At 36.7% G+C, this 17,500-nt stretch overlaps 1 protein-coding gene across 2 annotated transcripts in view; it reads right to left on the reverse strand.

Moving 5' to 3' along the window:
* Nucleotides 1-17,500, reverse strand: part of LOC135201857 (TBC1 domain family member 2B-like) — a 641,388-nt gene that overhangs the window by 19,278 nt on the left and 604,610 nt on the right. The window lies entirely within an intron of this gene.

Consider the following 17,500-nt stretch of genomic DNA (forward strand, 5'->3'; position numbering starts at 1 on the left):
TCTCTCTCTCTCTCTCTCTCTCTCTCTCTCTCTCTCTTTCACGTTCTCTTTCGATCACAAGACTGCCCAAAGAATGTCTGTTTCAGAAACACAAACCGTTGGGCTTGAAAAGTGAGAGCGAACGTCGGAGAAAGTGGGGGCGAGCCGAACACATCACGTGACTCTCCTGATTCCCATCAGGAGCGAGGATTCACACAAAAACGCATCGAGAAGCGCACATACATAAAAAATGGGAAGCAATTAAGACCCGAAGGCATAAAAGGGCCGACTAGAGAAGCTGACGGTATCACTTCACTTCCATATCCCATTGAGCTCATAATCAAAGGCTCACCTCATATCCTTAACTCACCTTTACACCTGCAAAATATTCAAATGGCCTACGGGCTGCTCTTGAGCAAGAGCCCGTGCTGGCATAAAGCCAGCTTAATCTCAAACAACAACAACAAGCAGACGGAGAGACACTCTGGAAGCTGATGGAGGAAACATCACTCTTTTGCAACCTGCCGCCATCCGGAGCCATTTTCCCCCACCTCCTGGTCCTATTGCTGAACCACAATTCTATTTTTGCAGTGAGCCCATACATTAGGTCCTCCTCTAACCCTTATCCTATCCCGAAGCCCTTTCTCCTACAAGGTAATGTGTTTTGTAATACAGATGTTCTTATCAGTAAAGTAAATTCGCATTCTTTCACTAAAACTTCCGACTTTGATTTCACGTGTCAGTGTTCATATTAGCCTCGACTAGCCAGAGCAGCGTTAAAATTAACTAATAGTGCTTTTCTTGTTGGGAGTCGTATGTTTAGGGCATCTTTTGGCACCTTTCGTACACTGCCTTGCCCTATACTCGATACCCTGTGGCCTTCCTGGCCTTAATTCGTATAGCTCTCGGTTACAGACGGAACCTTAGCTGTGGACTTCGCCTTGATTGTGCCTGCATTCACGAGGATACTTCATTCTTCGACTTTTCTCTGTACTTTGATTATTACACAATCGCCTGATGTTTTAAGTGTAAATATATGTAATTTCAATCTACCCTAAATTGTTTATCTGCAACAATTCCTTGATGAGTAAAGCCCTCAGCTCATAGTCAGACACCAGAATTTGAGCATTTTCTCAAGCAAAAACGTGTGTGTGTGTGTGTGTGTGTGTTTGTGTGGGGTTGTGTGTTATATATATGTATATATATATATATATACTATATATATAGATATATATATGATTATAAATATTTTATATATATATATTTATTCATATGAGTAACGCCAGAAACGCACAGCTTTCATATTCTGAGACAAGCCTCTAAGGACCAGGTTGCTAGAAACATTTTTTTTTTCTGGAACTCGCAAGATGATGGTAGATAATGACAGCAGGGAGGTGAGGTGGGGGATCGTAGGCAGCAAGCGATCCCTTGCCTACGACGCATGCGCAAAGCGCTGTTAGAGAGATTTACACTTTTTCCCTTCATAGTAACCAGATACTACCAAAGACTTTTACCTTTTCCATATATGTGACTGAATAACGCTGAGATTACAATTATTTTGTTAGTTATCCACCCACAAAAAGAGCAAAAAAATAATTTCCTACCCATCCGTAGTTAGAGCACAGTCAATGCATTATATAGCTCAGTATAATGACGTCTGATAATGTATAAAATACGAGCTTGGAATACGAAATTCAAATTAGATCAACGGAATAATTAATTCGAGTTCAAAGCGTTTCCAGTTTCAACGGCAACTCTTCAACTTGGTTTCGAGAGCGCATTAGCATGGACAGTGCTGTCGGTATCAAACTCAAATTGTAACATACTGTATCTCTACCACAAAATGATCCTGGTTTCGGAAAAAGGAACATATGTATGCAGCAGGAAAAAACGCGAGAAAGCGTAAAACGACCTTAGTTTATGAGGAAATTCATTAGCTGACATTCTCATCACAGAATTGATCTGTCACTTATCCTTGTAAAACTACAGAAAGACAATCTTAGATAAAGTGGTTCTTCCTATGGCTATGAAAACGTTCCAACTTCCATAAAATATCGGGATATTGGTACGTAGGTTTTTCCTCAAAACCACAATTTGCCTGACACTGGTCAAAAGCAAAAAGGACAAACATGACAAGAAATAAGAAATGATCTAAATTCAGAATAACTTCATAAAATCTGACCGATGTCTGGCGTCCTAAAGGGTCCCAGACACTGAAAGAATGTCTTCGCTGGCAAAACATTGTATATGGGCTTGTCTGAATGCAAAAGTGGGCGGAGTTTCGTGGTCTGAACGATCCCGCCGGGAATCTGTCACGAACACTTGCTGGCTGGAGACTTATTCTGTCATAAACAAGTCGCACAATGTGTGTGTTTGTCTGCAGATATCTTCAGTATATAAGCAACCCTTGACTTGTAAAGACGTATTGTGTAAGCCTAGCCTACCACAGAATGAATTCAACATTTGCGGATAGAGAATTCATAGATTTACACATAGGCGTATCTTTCTTTTCGATGGCAGGAGACACTAAAGATAATAATTTTAAGTATAAGTTTCCTCGTCCTTATGTAAATAAATAAACCAGTCTCCTGGTACTAGAGCAAGTTCACTTAGTTAACCAGTTTCACCCACTTCCTTTTGCTTTTCTAATTCTGCCACAACGTAGGTGGGCATCAACAGCTCCTAACGCTATCGCGCACGTTTCTTCTAGCGATGATGGTGCCATGTCTTCCAGAGAAAAAAAATCTTTGCTCAGACTGAAATCGGTGCGGAGATCGTTCATACTGTCTGAATAGTGTGTGTGTGTGTGTGTGTGTGTGTGTGTGTGTGTGTGTGTGTGTGTGTGTGCGTGTGTGTGTGTGTGTCGATAACGACAATCGTTCAGTGTCAATTCACCGTCGTTGTAACGCAACAAGTTTTTCAATCCTTGGATTAGCCTGACACACAAAAACATATATACACACAATATTATATATATATATATATATATATAATATAATATATATATATATGTATGAAGCCGAAGCCACAGGAAACCTTAAAACCTTAAAATGACAAACAATCACTTGATACTGTCGCTTTCTCGTTTTCATTTGCAGAGTTCCTATGGCTTCAGCTAATAATTCAATGACTTTCATGGTACAGATATTTTTAAGCAATATATATATGTGTGTGTATGTATATATATATATATATATATATATATATATATATATATATATATATATATATATATATATCCAGTAAATGCCTTACAAAACACTGAGAACGATTAATTAACAATTAAGTCCTTCTGCAAGTAAAGAGCAAGTTTTTTTTTTTATTTCAACAAAGCTCAAATGGTCCCTTTTCGCAAAATATAGAATTTTGCTTATTTTCCCGAAGTTTGTGTTCTCGTGAGTGTGGGTGAGGCGCTTCAACTGTTTTTTTGTTTTTTTCTATAATATGGCGTCGCAAGGACTTTGGTAATTGATTCCGAGTAACAGTGGAGACATCTACCTTTGCTGGATACAAGTTTTAAAAACTGTATCAGATAAGACAAAAAATTTGTTTGGGGAGAAATATAATTCACTCATAGTCCAATGGCCTGGGATTGGTGAGAGGTCACTAACTGAAAGGTGTCCTTTCGCAATCCTCTTAAAAGGCGACAATGCAATTCTGTTTTATAAGCGTATACTATTGAAAAGCCACAAACACACACCGTCCGTCTTCAGTTTACAAGATAACATGACATTCAAGATCAAGGTACCAATGATGAACTTCTGTAATTGGATTACTCAGTGCCCCTGCACTACCTATATGGCGCAGTGACATTCCTGTCACCGCACCACTAAATTATTTTATTAGTGCAGCTAAATACAGTTCGTGGGGATCAAATATAGCCAGCGCCAGTGGCTGCTTCTGGGGAGTATAAAAAAAATGTTAAAAAACCATTCAATTGATATAACGTCAAAAGCTATCGTTATAAGAATATATATATATATATATATATATATATATATATATATATATATATACATATATATATATATATATACACACACATATATATATAAATACATATATATATATATAATATATATATATATATATAATATCTATAGATATTATATAAGATATACTATATAGAACCTACATATATTATATATATATATATTTATAATCTATTATATATCATATATATATATACATATATTATATATATATATAAATATATATATACATATATATATATATATATATATATATATTATATATATATATATATATAGTATATATATATATATATATATATATATATATATAATAGGTAAAATGCTAGATTAAATGAGAACATCACAAATAGACTATTTTTTTGAAACAGTATATATTACTTAAAACTAATCAGCTACAGCTCTGTTCCTACGATCTACATAGACTTCCATTTGAAAACTAATTCCCATGTGGCAAAAAGATCTTCCCATTTATTCAAAACTGTCCGGAACAAGTATATGGAAATAAAATCTTTATATGAAATATATGTCATTCTTGGGTTCATAATTTTTCTCTACGTTACTTTCTCTCCTCAAATTTCATATTTAATTTTTTAATTTTTGTTGCTAACACCAACTTCGTTTTCTCTCCCTATCCCATCGTTATCTTGATTATTCTATCTCCTTCCCTCCTCTCATCCCTTGCGGAACGAATCCCTTCAATGTTCTCTCGGTTTTCCCTTCTTATTCGACATCCCCTCCTCAGCTTCAAGTTGCTCTCTCTCTCTCTCTCTCTCTCTCTCTCTCTCTCTCTCTCTCTCTCTCTCTCCATAGCCACTATGTTAACAGATCTGGCTCTAAAAGACAAACATATATAAGTGGGGGGGGGGATGAGATGGCAGATGGAGGGAGGGAGGGAGTGAGAGTAGTATTGACCATTTCCTCATTTGGGGCCGACTCTAATCATAGCCAGAACTGGGTCATCGTTGGCAAATATTGGCAAGTATACATACAGGAGTAACCGTGGTATGATAAAAAAAAAAAAAGTAAAAATAAAAACAACATTGCGAACGTATCTCATGTTCCATATTGGGGGTAAAGATGATGTGGATCAAGGTCTAGAGAGCTTATGGTCCGCACACATACGTAGCTGCTTAGGGTTGAAATGAAAAGCACAATACTCTGTTGAACATGAAAGGTTACACATGCTATGTGTATATGTGTGTGTATATATGTACACGCACGATATCAAGAACATACATGAGACCGTTGGGTATAAATGAATATCTAAACGTTTTTTCATGCTGAAACGTCTCTACAAAAGAGGCGAGAACAGCTTTAGTATTATTAAGGCAATCACAACACAACAGTGCATGTTATCAATTGGACTGGAGCTAACAGGTGGTTTATCCCCATAATGTACTAGAAAGACATAAAGTTTCATAAAAAAAAACTGTTTGTGTGTGTGTTTAATAAACCCATTAAACAGCTAAAATTTGGAAATCCCTGTTAACGAGAACAATGATTTTGTTGGAATTACAGAGTGTAGTTAGCTAGCTGATCCTGTGATGAAAGTAAGTCAATGGTGCGACTAAATGAAAACCCTTATGCATCTGGAAATATTGAGGCTGCCTCCTAAACAGGGTTGCTGGATCACTTGGTGTAAATCAGGTCTGAGGATAATATTAATACAATTTAGCTTTCAAGGCTGACCTGACCAATTAATAATGCTCACCTCCACCCGCACCTATCAGAAAAAGGACTTGTTTATCCAAATTTACCAGCGTACAAGACCAAGGCAACAGGTAAAGTAGGTTTTGTTTGTTTGTATGGTGTTTTTATTTTACGTTGCATGGAACCAGTGGTTGTTCAGCAACGGGATCAACGGCTTTACGTGACTTCCGAACCACGTCGAGAGTGAACTTCTATCACCAGAAATACACATCTCTCACTCCTCAATGGAATGGCCGAGAATCAAACCCGCGACCACCGAGGTGAGAAGCAAACACCAAACCAACCACGCCACTGAGGCGCTAGGTAAAGTATGGGTCTCTCGCCACATGTTAAACACATTTTTTATGGGTGCACCTTCCTAAGTTCTGGAGATTTTTTTACCAATTTCATTAGGTCCATTATTGGATTTCCGGAATCCTAGCCACCAGGCGACCCAGTTGGGAACGATTATATATATTATCCGTAGCATGGGGCTGTGAATCACATCTCTTGAGACTTGCTGAAGAAGGAGGGATTAAAGGACGCAGGGTTAGCAACTTCGCCCCTAAAGACATGAGGAGAAACCAGAGGGCCCTCTGTAGTCTGTACCCTACAGGTAATGTTCCCTCCATAGAGTAAAAATGGCCAATGCTGGAAAATATATACCTACAAACGCACATACACACGCACGTATAATATATATATATATATATATATATATATATTATATATATATATATATATATATATATATATATATATATATATATATATATTGTGTGTGTGTAAAAGTATATCACGTGACTTGAAAGCTGTAGTCATGATTTATTCGAGAGGTCTTTTCCGAGGGAGGTAAACGTTTCCAGAAAGGAATATTTATATGACTTGTGGAAAAATCCGTCTCACTAGGAAAAAATCCAGTCGATTTTTCGTACCGAGTTTCCGACGTACACGGCTATTTATCTCGAAAAATGAGATGATTTTTATTTCTCTAAGGCGTCCGATACATTTTTCATGAAAGGTACTTTTTCTTCGGCGCAAAAGGGAGAAATGCGAACTTTTCATAGATACAAAAAGGCTTCATCTTTCTAGATGCACAAGCGAAACACGTTCTACGCTCGGAACTCTGAAACACACGCGCATATACATGCATGCATACGTTCACGAAACATACGAGCAATCACATGATACAATAATCTTAAAAGACGTTAAATAACTTACGATAAATATCTATTCACTCATTTATTAACGTATTATAAGTATGGACGCAGTCAATTCTTAAGAAGCAGCTGCAACAGTCATTATTAAGCCAGATACTTAACTGTTGCGGCAGAATCCGAACCTTATAGCTCCATTTCAGGAGTTCATTTTGAATTGAGCGGAAACACCCAACATCTATTATATGAACAAACAAAATATTTTTCACTACTACTTCAATGGAAAATAGCGAACAAACATAGGACACGCTAAAAGAGATGGAATTAAAAAAACTACAAGAACATCGATGTCTATAGGCGGCTATCAGACCCTTTTTTTAGTTTTCAATTAAGGTTAAAGCTATCCATGATCGTGCGTCTGGCACTGCTATAGGTGCCAACAACTCCTCAAGGGCACCACCAGCCCTTGGCTGAAAGTTTCAATGACCGTGGCTGAGAGTTTTATACAGCTTTATACGCTGTATCGAAACTCGATTGTTCCGAAGAAACTACGGCGCATCTTTTTTTTCTTTCTTAATCACTGCACACATCCTTGTATTACTATTAATTACATTTAATCTCTAGATCGTCGTTCATCCCTTTGATCTCAGGCTTTTCTTCTATCTTCCGAAAATGGATTTCCTGAACTCGGTCATCACTCTTATACACCAACCAACCAACTTCTGCCTTTCTTGTGTATAGGTCGCCCTCTCGGTTAAACATATATATATATATATATATATATATATATATATATATATATATATATATATATATATATATATATATATATATATATATATTATATATATATATATATATATATATATATATATATATATTAGGCACGAAGAAAACCTGGGGGACACCAATTAATTTGCTGCCCCGTAGGGGGATGGTGACACCAGTGCACCTCATACGATGCACTGTAGGCATTACTTAACTTATGCAGTGCGCTTTCGGCCCCTATCTGCAACCCCTCTCGTTAATTTTGCTGAACTTCTTCTTTTCATATTCTCTTTTTTCCATCTTACTTTGCATCGTCTCCTAACAATTAATTGATAGTGCTGCTTCGAGGTTTTCCTCCTGTTACACATTTCAAACCTTTTACAGTCAATTTCCGTTTCAGCAATGGATGACCTCGTAAGTCCCAGTCCTTGGCCTTTGGACTAAATTCCATATTCAATTCAATTCAATTTAGTAGCTCTTTTACACGACAAAAACACCCGTAAATAGTACACCGGCGGACATCTCCAAATGTCATTCACACAAACCCCATCGATCACGCAGTCATTAATTGAAGCAAAAAAGACCTACAGAGGAGCAGACGTCTCCAGTGACCACCTACTTGTCACTGCCACATTGAAGAGGAAATTAAATCACTGCAAAAAAACTGACAGATCATCGAAGTATGACACAAAAAACTTCATGAAGCTGAACATCGAGAAACTTTTGAAAAGTAACGTCGAAATAGGTTTGCAGTTCTAGAGAACATATCTGTTGAGGAGATCACAATCATTGACGGATGGATAATTATCATTAGGAATAGATATATAAATCTGTTGGGAAATAGGGCGACAAAACGGAAATCTTGGCTATCAGATGAGACCTGGTACACAATAAAGAGCATACTGAAGCAACAAGGACTTGCAGAGAAGTTTCAGGGAGGAGACGAACTCGAAGTAGAATGCACTCTTAAGTACTCTAGTCTAAATAGTGAATTTCATCGATGCAGAAGAATAGTTATAAAAAAAAGTATCAGGAAATACAGCGAATGGTGCTGACGAAGCCGAGTACTCGCAGGGAATGGCAGGAGTGTTGGGGCTGTCCGCAAAAATGATTAAGACATGTGCCTATGGATGCAGAGACAGAGGAAAATACCTGTCAATGGATGGATGAGCCAGTAACTACAAAAGAGGATGAGCCAGTAACTACAAAAGAAAGACAAAGCTGGACGCAACATCTTTAATATCACGAAAGAGACACGAGAAGGACAACTTGATTAAAAAACCAGAAGCTGACGACCTGACTGTAATAACTCACGAATTCACAATTGTGAAAACGGCATCAGTAAGAAAAAGAAATTAGGAGATGGAAAATGAAGGCATCGCTGCAGAAGTGTTCTTGGATAAAACATTACATTTACATCGGCTGTAAAATGAAAACACCCGGTATGTTTATTCTCAACAGACAAAGAACACGACAAAAAATTTAAACACGACCCAACTGGTTTAGGAAAAAATAGGAGTGCAGATATAATAAATGTGGTAATACAGTGAAGTGGTGTATGGAATTCTAAAATCCTTTTAAATGTCTTGCGTTGATTACGAGAAGGAAGGCTTGGAATGAATGGACATCTAAGGAATATAAAGCATAAGAAAGACATGAGTAGGGGGAATTTCCCAGAAGCACTTTACACTACAAGGTACCGAGGCGATGAAAACATTATATAGTTTATATTCACACATATTTATATATATGTATGTATATATATATTATATATATACACAATACATATACATATATATATATATATATATATATATATATATATATATATATATAATATATATATATATACACACACCACACACGTGAGTAACTTTTGCATAAAATGAAATGTTCCACTGAGCTGAGTATATTCGTTTACAACTTAAGAGTGACAAGAAATTATTGACATTAAACATACCAAGTGAGTTAGCACGTTCACCTCACTGCAGGGAGTCAGTGGCTTTTGGAATTAATGTTTGCGATTTGCCTGTTTGCATCAATTAAATGCTGCTGCTACGCACGCAGTTATCGCACCATAACGAATTTACGCCCACTGCCAGGCTTCAGCTGAACACATTATAAAATTTAGGTATGCTGCATGAAAGTTATCATAAACGTTAAGAATCAAACTTAGATCACTTAAACCATATAAAAATACATACGTTGATACAGTCTATATAAGTATGTACACACACAATATATATATATATATATATATGTGTGTGTGTGTGTGTGTGTGTGTGTGTGTGTGTGTGCTTAAAAAATCACAGTAGATGCACGTGGCTTCATTAAATAAGCGAATACCACAGGAAAATGATAGACAGAAATCCAAACGCTTTCGTCTTTACTAAGACATTGTCAAGGAACGACAATGTCTTAGTAAAGACGAAAACGCTTGGATTTCTGCTGACTATCATTTTCGTGTGGTATTCGCTTATATATATATATATATATATATAAAGATATATATATATATATATATATATATATATATATTATATACATATTATGTTTGTGCGTGTGCCCGTGTTGTTGTTTTTGTTCTTGCAGGATCAGCTTAAATCTGCTACCCCTGCGTAAAAATTTTTGTTTATTTGCATTACAAAATTTTGTGTAAGACTTCCAATAGCCCTGAGTACTAGGAAGAGATGTGCATAAAATAAATAAAAGAAATAAAGAACTGTTTTTTCTTTTTTATTGTTGGCTACTAAAAAAAAAAAAAAAAAAAAAAAAAAAAAAGTTTTGAGGGAGAGGGAGTGGAATGGGCAAGGAAGGACACGGTTCCTTATGGGTGGCATGGCAGAAGTATGATGGATTAGGTAAAAACAAAAACATATATGATAGATCTACCATTTCCACTTCGTCTGAGACGAGAGATTCGGAGAGAATGATCGCGTCTCAAGAACTGGAGGCAGAGAAAAGAAGCCCTAAAGTGTAGAATGGCTGTTAGGTAAACATACTACCAGTGAATAAGAATAGAGAAGAGCATTGTACAAGCGAATACTGAAAGTGGGTCGCTTAATTGCAAATACTAGCATAAAGAGGATTAAAAACAGAGACACATGTATCTCCTAATATCTTCTGAAACTTGTATATTTCAAATGAACACCATACTCTTTGGAAGCTTGAATTTAAAGTCAATGGCCCATGTAGGATTGTTCCATAAGAATTGGCCCTTGTAGGATTGTTCCATAAGAATAGGGGTTTATCTTCTAAGTATAATAATAATAATAAGATATAGTTGATATTTGCAGCAGACAGATTTCAAAAACTGACTTAGAATAGCAGTTTAAATAAGTGGTAGATGAAGAAAAAATGAATGTTGTAAAGAATACCAATTCGTAGAGAAGTATAAGCATCGGATGGAGAATCGTGGAGTAGGACAGAATTGCAGTAGAAAAAAAAAAAAAAAAAAGAGCAGCTGTAATCTGAAATGTTTCAAAATAAAAAAAATTAACGCATTGAGGAATTACTTAAAGACATGTGGTGCAATGAAGAAAAGCAAGGGTTCTTATCACCTAAAGTAAGCTATTTTGTTGAATGTGATACAAAAAATCCTCTGAGTCTATCAATTCATTAGGCAATGACTGAATCGAAGCATCAAGAAGAGGTTACAAACCCTTCATACTTGCAACATGATAGCTGATTTGCGACTTAGATGAGAATACTGCCCTTAGAACAAAGAATGAGAAGTAGCAACTAGCGTGACAAAAAAAGGAGAGAGAGAGAGAGAGAAGAAAAAAAAAATGGTAGAGGACAAGTGTCCCAGTCAAATTTCTGACTCTTCATTTTGCAATGTCAATTCTGATATCAGAGAGAGAGAGAGAGAGAGAGAAGAGAGAGAGAGAGAGAGAGAAAGTCGAGTGTTTTCCACAAACTTGGGAAGCAACGCTAACATTTTCCCATAAAAGGAGTGATAAACGCGACCATTCATCACAAAAATGAATCATGATCTGAAGCAGTTCTCAAAACTAACTGCCTATAACTGTCCAGGCGAAGTACTTTTGTTTCAGCTCAGCGGAGGCCGAAAGAGGAAACGCGGCGCATACGGAGCAGAACTTCAAGCAAAGTCTTCTTCAGTGAGGTCAATCACAGAGAAGAAATACGTAACATAAATATTTAAATGCAGTTCTTGTCGTATGTAGCAGCTTGACATATCTCTGAATGAACCAAACAAAAACTTCTTTCAGTTTTCTTCTGAAGATTGAAAAAGAAACCCACAAAATCACTTTGTAACTTGTTTACTTCTAAGTAATTTCATTTAGTTTTACTACACACTCGAGTACTTTCAGGGCCCTATCTGTGGCCCATTTTCAAGAGATGTTTGGGATGTTAGCCTGCATGGGTCAAGGCCCCGCAGTCTTCTGGAACTTCTTCTCGTTGAGCTGTCATTTATGTGATGGCTGTTCTGGTTTCCTTGAGAGTTGCCAATCCCCTCTTGTCGCTCCGATATCCTGAGCTGATGGTCAATGGGATTAATACAAGTTACAAAGTGATTTTGTGGGTTTCTTTTTCAATATCTCTGAATTTGAACTGCTTGAGAGAGAGAGAGAGATATATCATTTAACAAATCAGACAACTCTGTTTGAAAAAGATGTTCAGGAAAGAGAGGATGAGTAAATACGCAAGCACTCATTGCTCTCTTCGAGATGTTGTTGTTGTTTAAGATTAAGCTGGCCTTGTGCCAGACACGGGCTCTTGCTCACAGAGCAGCCCGTAAAAGCTCTTCGAGAATGATCAAGATGTTAGAATTGGGCAACCGATGCCTCGTGAGGCCTTTGAGTATCAAAGAACGAGCACCCTACTGTTCAAGCGTAGATACGACTCAGAAAAAGCAACAATACTTAAATCCCAAAACCGTGAAACACAGCCTCAAAATCTTTAGCAGTAAGTATGCATTTCTCTTTCATTGTTTTTTTAAATCCCAAGTCTTTGATATAGATTCTGGCCCTGGTCCGAACAAAATGAAGTGATATTAAAGAAAATCTATGAAGGAAATGAATAAAAAAAACTGCAAATAAAGGAAATAATAAAGAAGGAAAAAGATATATTGGGAGAAAATGCCGAGGAAGCCCCAATAACCGATTCAACCTCCTGAATTTAGCTTGGTCAAAGTTAGTTACCCAACTTGACCGAAGAAAAGTTCTGAGAGAGAGAGAGAGAGAGAGAGAAGAGAGAGAGAGAGAGAGAGAGATTCATATAATACTCATGATTGCGAAAATCGCGTCTACGTGAAATCTAAAATTCGTCTCAGTATGACATGAAACGCGTCAATAAGATGTCATGTTTTTCACCGGAAGCCAGAAATTGACCGCATCAGAGACAAGTAAAATTGCGCCGACGAATCGAGTTTTCTGTACAGCGTATAATGAAATGCACGGAAAATAGATATATCTTTCGGTGATCTACATATAATGCTGTATGAGCCGCGGACCATAAAATCTTTAGCCACGGCCCAGTTGTGGCCTGTCCTATAAAGTTGCCGGACGCACGATTATGGATATATTCAACGTTAAATAAGAAAATTAAAACTACTGAGGCTAGATGGCTGCAATTACGCAGGTTTGATTATTGGAGAGCGGATGATCAACTTACCCATTTGCAGCCCTCTAGCCTCAGTAGCTTATAAGAGCTGGGGGCGGACAGAAAAGTGCGGACGGACAAACAAAGTCATCTCAATAGTTTTCTTTTACTGAAAACTAAAACGAAAACGGAGTCAATTCTAATGTGGACGGAGAAATGACCCTACTTAGGACATCACTGATAAATACAAAATGTAATTGCTTTCAAGAGAGTGAATCTCAAGTATTTTTTGCGAATATACATATGAACCAAGGCTCGACAAACTGTTTCTTCCATTCTTAGAGAGAGAGAGAGAGAGAGAGAACCAAAATAAATTCATACTTGAAAGTCATTTCCAATGACTGTGTATGAATATATCAACGCAAACGTTATTTTCGCGTTAACGAAACTGGAAATTAAAACGACTAGCGTCACTGTTACTGTTTCTGCTAGTAATATCAATAGCAGCAATAATAATAATAATAATAATAATAATAATAATAATAATAATAATAATAATAATAACCCAAACACAAAGCAGTAAACGGAATCAACCACAATATTCACTCCCCATCGCGCTGAAGTTCGTACCCTCACTCACTCACTCAGTAAGTTGTTGATTTCCAGAACTTGTAGGATCTTTTTTCCCAATAAATGGGCGCATGAAAATTACAACCCTCTCGAGATTGTTTCTCTGAGAGATCAGAGCAGCGAAAAACGTTCCCAGGTGCTTCTGGAGGCAAAAATAAGGCAGTGCCGGAAGCTTCCGATCTTTGTTTTTTCTCGCGACGTCATTCTTATAGCAAATCTCCTGCTCCCATTTTTTTTTTTTTATTGAATGGGGAGGGGGATATGAGAGGAGAAGGAGTTGCAATAGAAATGTGCCTGGGAGCAGCAATGAGGCAGTCGTAAAATGATGTAACTTCGAGGTTCAAGTTGACGTCACGACGCCAGAGAACATATCAATCAATCAACCTGAATTCAAAACTTCCTTCTTCACACAATGGTACGTCTCCGATAAAAGATTCAAATTCGCGTTAGAGAAAACGAACTCCTTTCCGATTTCTATTTCAAAATATTTTCTAGCAAACTTGGAGATGTCTTAAATTCAAAGGATAATCTGCCACAATTTAATTTTTTCATCCTAAATAGGCCTTTGTTAGTGAACTGAGAAAAAAAGAAGAGCTGATTGTAAGGGAAAACTGAGCAAAACAAAAGAAGAAGCACCAAAGCCAGCAATTTGAGAAATCAGGGTGGATGAATGCGCAATAGCAGTACTTGAAACGATCTTCATTTATTTTCGCGATTATACCAAGTAAAAAATGCGCCAAAGTTTCTGTACAGAGTTTAATGCTGTATGAAACTCTCAGCCACGGTCCATAAAACTCTCAGCCGCGGAGTATGAAAAGTTCAGCCACGGCCCGGTGGTGGTGGCCTGTGTTGTTGGAACCTACAGCGGTGCCAGACGCACGACCATGGCTAACTTTAACTAAAATCAAATAAAAACTACTGAGGCTACAGGGCTGCAATTTGATTGTGTTTGGTGATTGGAAGGTGGATGATCAACATACCAATTTGCAGCCCTCTAGGCAGAGAGTTATCTCAGTAGTTTTCTTTTACAGGAAACTAAAAAAAACCAAACACAGAACTTACATCGCAATCTTCGTTTAATTAACACGATCTTTCAGGTAGGCTCAAGAGGAGGCAGTACGTTCAATAACATATAATCGCAAAGCTTCTAACGGATATGCTTGGTAATGTATTTCCTAATATAAAACTCGGAATCTTAGACGGAAAACATATTGTGTAACAATTTTACTATTATACATAACTGCATCTATCCGAACATCTTTCCAAAACCTTTCTCTTTGATAAATATCAATTGTCGACGAGACAACAAAGGCTGCAAAAGACCACTACCGGGTCATTACCCAATAAAGACTAAAATAATCCTCGGGATTTAGATACTACAATGAGAGCAGCAGTTAGTTATCGGCCAGATATGAATTTCCTTGAAACCGAGTGACCCTAAAAATGACACTTGAAATCAAATTAGGACGAACCAAATTCGAAATGCATTACAAAGACGAGAGAGACTGATTAAATGAATAACTGTCAATGCATTATCAAAAAGCTTTAAGAATACAGTGTCCGAATGACTCACAAACAGTCTTCTGGCCGCTCACATTTTTGTCATGAAACTCGTCATGGAGATTTACAACTGGCACTAGAGTCATCTTACAATATGCGCATTACACATTGCAAGTGTCAAGGTGGCAGCCGTACAAAAAGTGTCATTCCCAACAGTTTTCTGCAGCTCATAACTGCGAACGCTCTCAATGCAATAACCTTCTCTATGTGAAAAAGAATCATTTCTTGGCATGGTGCAAAGTATACTTCAATACTCAGACCTATACAGAAGGCAAACGAAAATAAAAATGATATAGGTGTGCATATTATATATATATATTATTATATATATGCACACACACACACACACACACACACACACACACACATATATATATATATATATATATATATATATATATATATATATATATATATATACTAATATTCCGTGAACAAAAACACAAAATTTTGCGCCAACACTACTCGGCATATAGGCATGTACCGAAGCAATCACTGCCTTCATTCATTTTTAAGTTAGGTCTTCAACTTACTCTTAAGATCAATCTTCATTATAAGAAAAAAAAAAAAAAAAACGTGTATTTCATTTGAAAGAGGTGACACCTCACTACGTCCTGAGTCACATCTGTTACCGTTTTATACCTAGCCTGAAATATGCGCTTCAAATGCTTCCAACCGACCGGCCATTTTCGAAAACTATTTTTCCGATTTCTGGAGAAATGAAATCTATGCCACATTTTTTGACAGTTCAATTTTCCTGAATTACCGACGGTACACTGCCAGTTGTCTTGGGTTTTTCAAGTTTCCCTTGTTCCACTGGTATTACTGTTCTCATTTCAGACTAAAACACCATGTTATAATTAAATAAGATATCTATGCACAGTACTGTCTTTCAGTCGTGTACACACACACACACACACACACACACACACACACACACACACACACACACACACACACACACACATATATATATATATATATATATATATATATATATATATATATATATATCATTGTTCACAGTAGACTGCCTAGTATCATAATTATTTTTTTTAAATACATACGTGTTTAACTTTTCTTTTTTGTAGCAATGACCCAACGCCATCTTGTAACATCATGTGTGATACACAGGAGAGTTTCTGCGTGACCTAACGGGAAGATATTTTCATAACTGGAGGGCTTATGCCCTTCACCTGGATCTTGGTGACCTCCTTCCTATTCATATACACACACAAACACACACATAACATGTTTGCAATTAATTACACGTTTTTGTAAGTCGTCACTACAACAACAACAACAACAACAACAACAACAAGAACAATAATAATAATGTTATTAATAATAACAGTAATAATCTGATATCTGTATAACTAACTGCCTCTGACTATCAGGGAACTGTCTTGCCAAAATATGCTCCTATTGCAACACAGGTCAATGTTCCTTAATAAAACAATGTGAAGTCTTCAATGAAAATCTCACAGAACTTGACATCATTCACTTAAGGCACTTCCTACTCTGCAATTTCAGTCATTTTGTCTGGAAAGCGTTTTTGATACTTTTTTATATATATATTATTCTTTTCAGCTCAGCTGAAGTCCCATACAAGGTCAGTACCAGGGTTTATGTTTCTCAAAAAAAAAAAAAAAAAAAAAAAAAAAAAAAAAAAAAAAAAAAAAAAAAAAAAAAAAAAAAAAAAAATCCGAATTTCTATATTTTATATACGTAATCAATCAATTTGGAAGAGATAACCCCCAACCCCCTTCTTGGCGGTGACATGATTAGAAATGAATGGGGAAGTGAAACAGTAAAAATTGGTATGAATTATTATTAGGCATACTTATCCTGTTTTTTTTATATATAAATTTTTGCTATTTTGTGACCACGTGACCTTGTGGTCAATCTTTGTTATGATCATTAGGATAAAATGATAAGGTGGGATTTGAAGAAAAAAAAAGACTAAGCATAACAATAACTTGGAAGGAAACATACCACGCAACAGTAATAACAATAATAACGACGCCCAGTCATTTCCAACGACCACCAATGGCGAGAGATAAAGAAGCAACAGAGGAAGAGGTGGAAGTGGAAGTGGAAGTAGCAGTGGCAGCAGCAGCAGCATCAATAATTGCAAACACAGGAACAACAGTAATG

The sequence above is a fragment of the Macrobrachium nipponense genome, chromosome 28, assembly GCF_015104395.2.
Source record: "Macrobrachium nipponense isolate FS-2020 chromosome 28, ASM1510439v2, whole genome shotgun sequence".
Taxonomy (NCBI): domain Eukaryota; kingdom Metazoa; phylum Arthropoda; class Malacostraca; order Decapoda; family Palaemonidae; genus Macrobrachium; species Macrobrachium nipponense.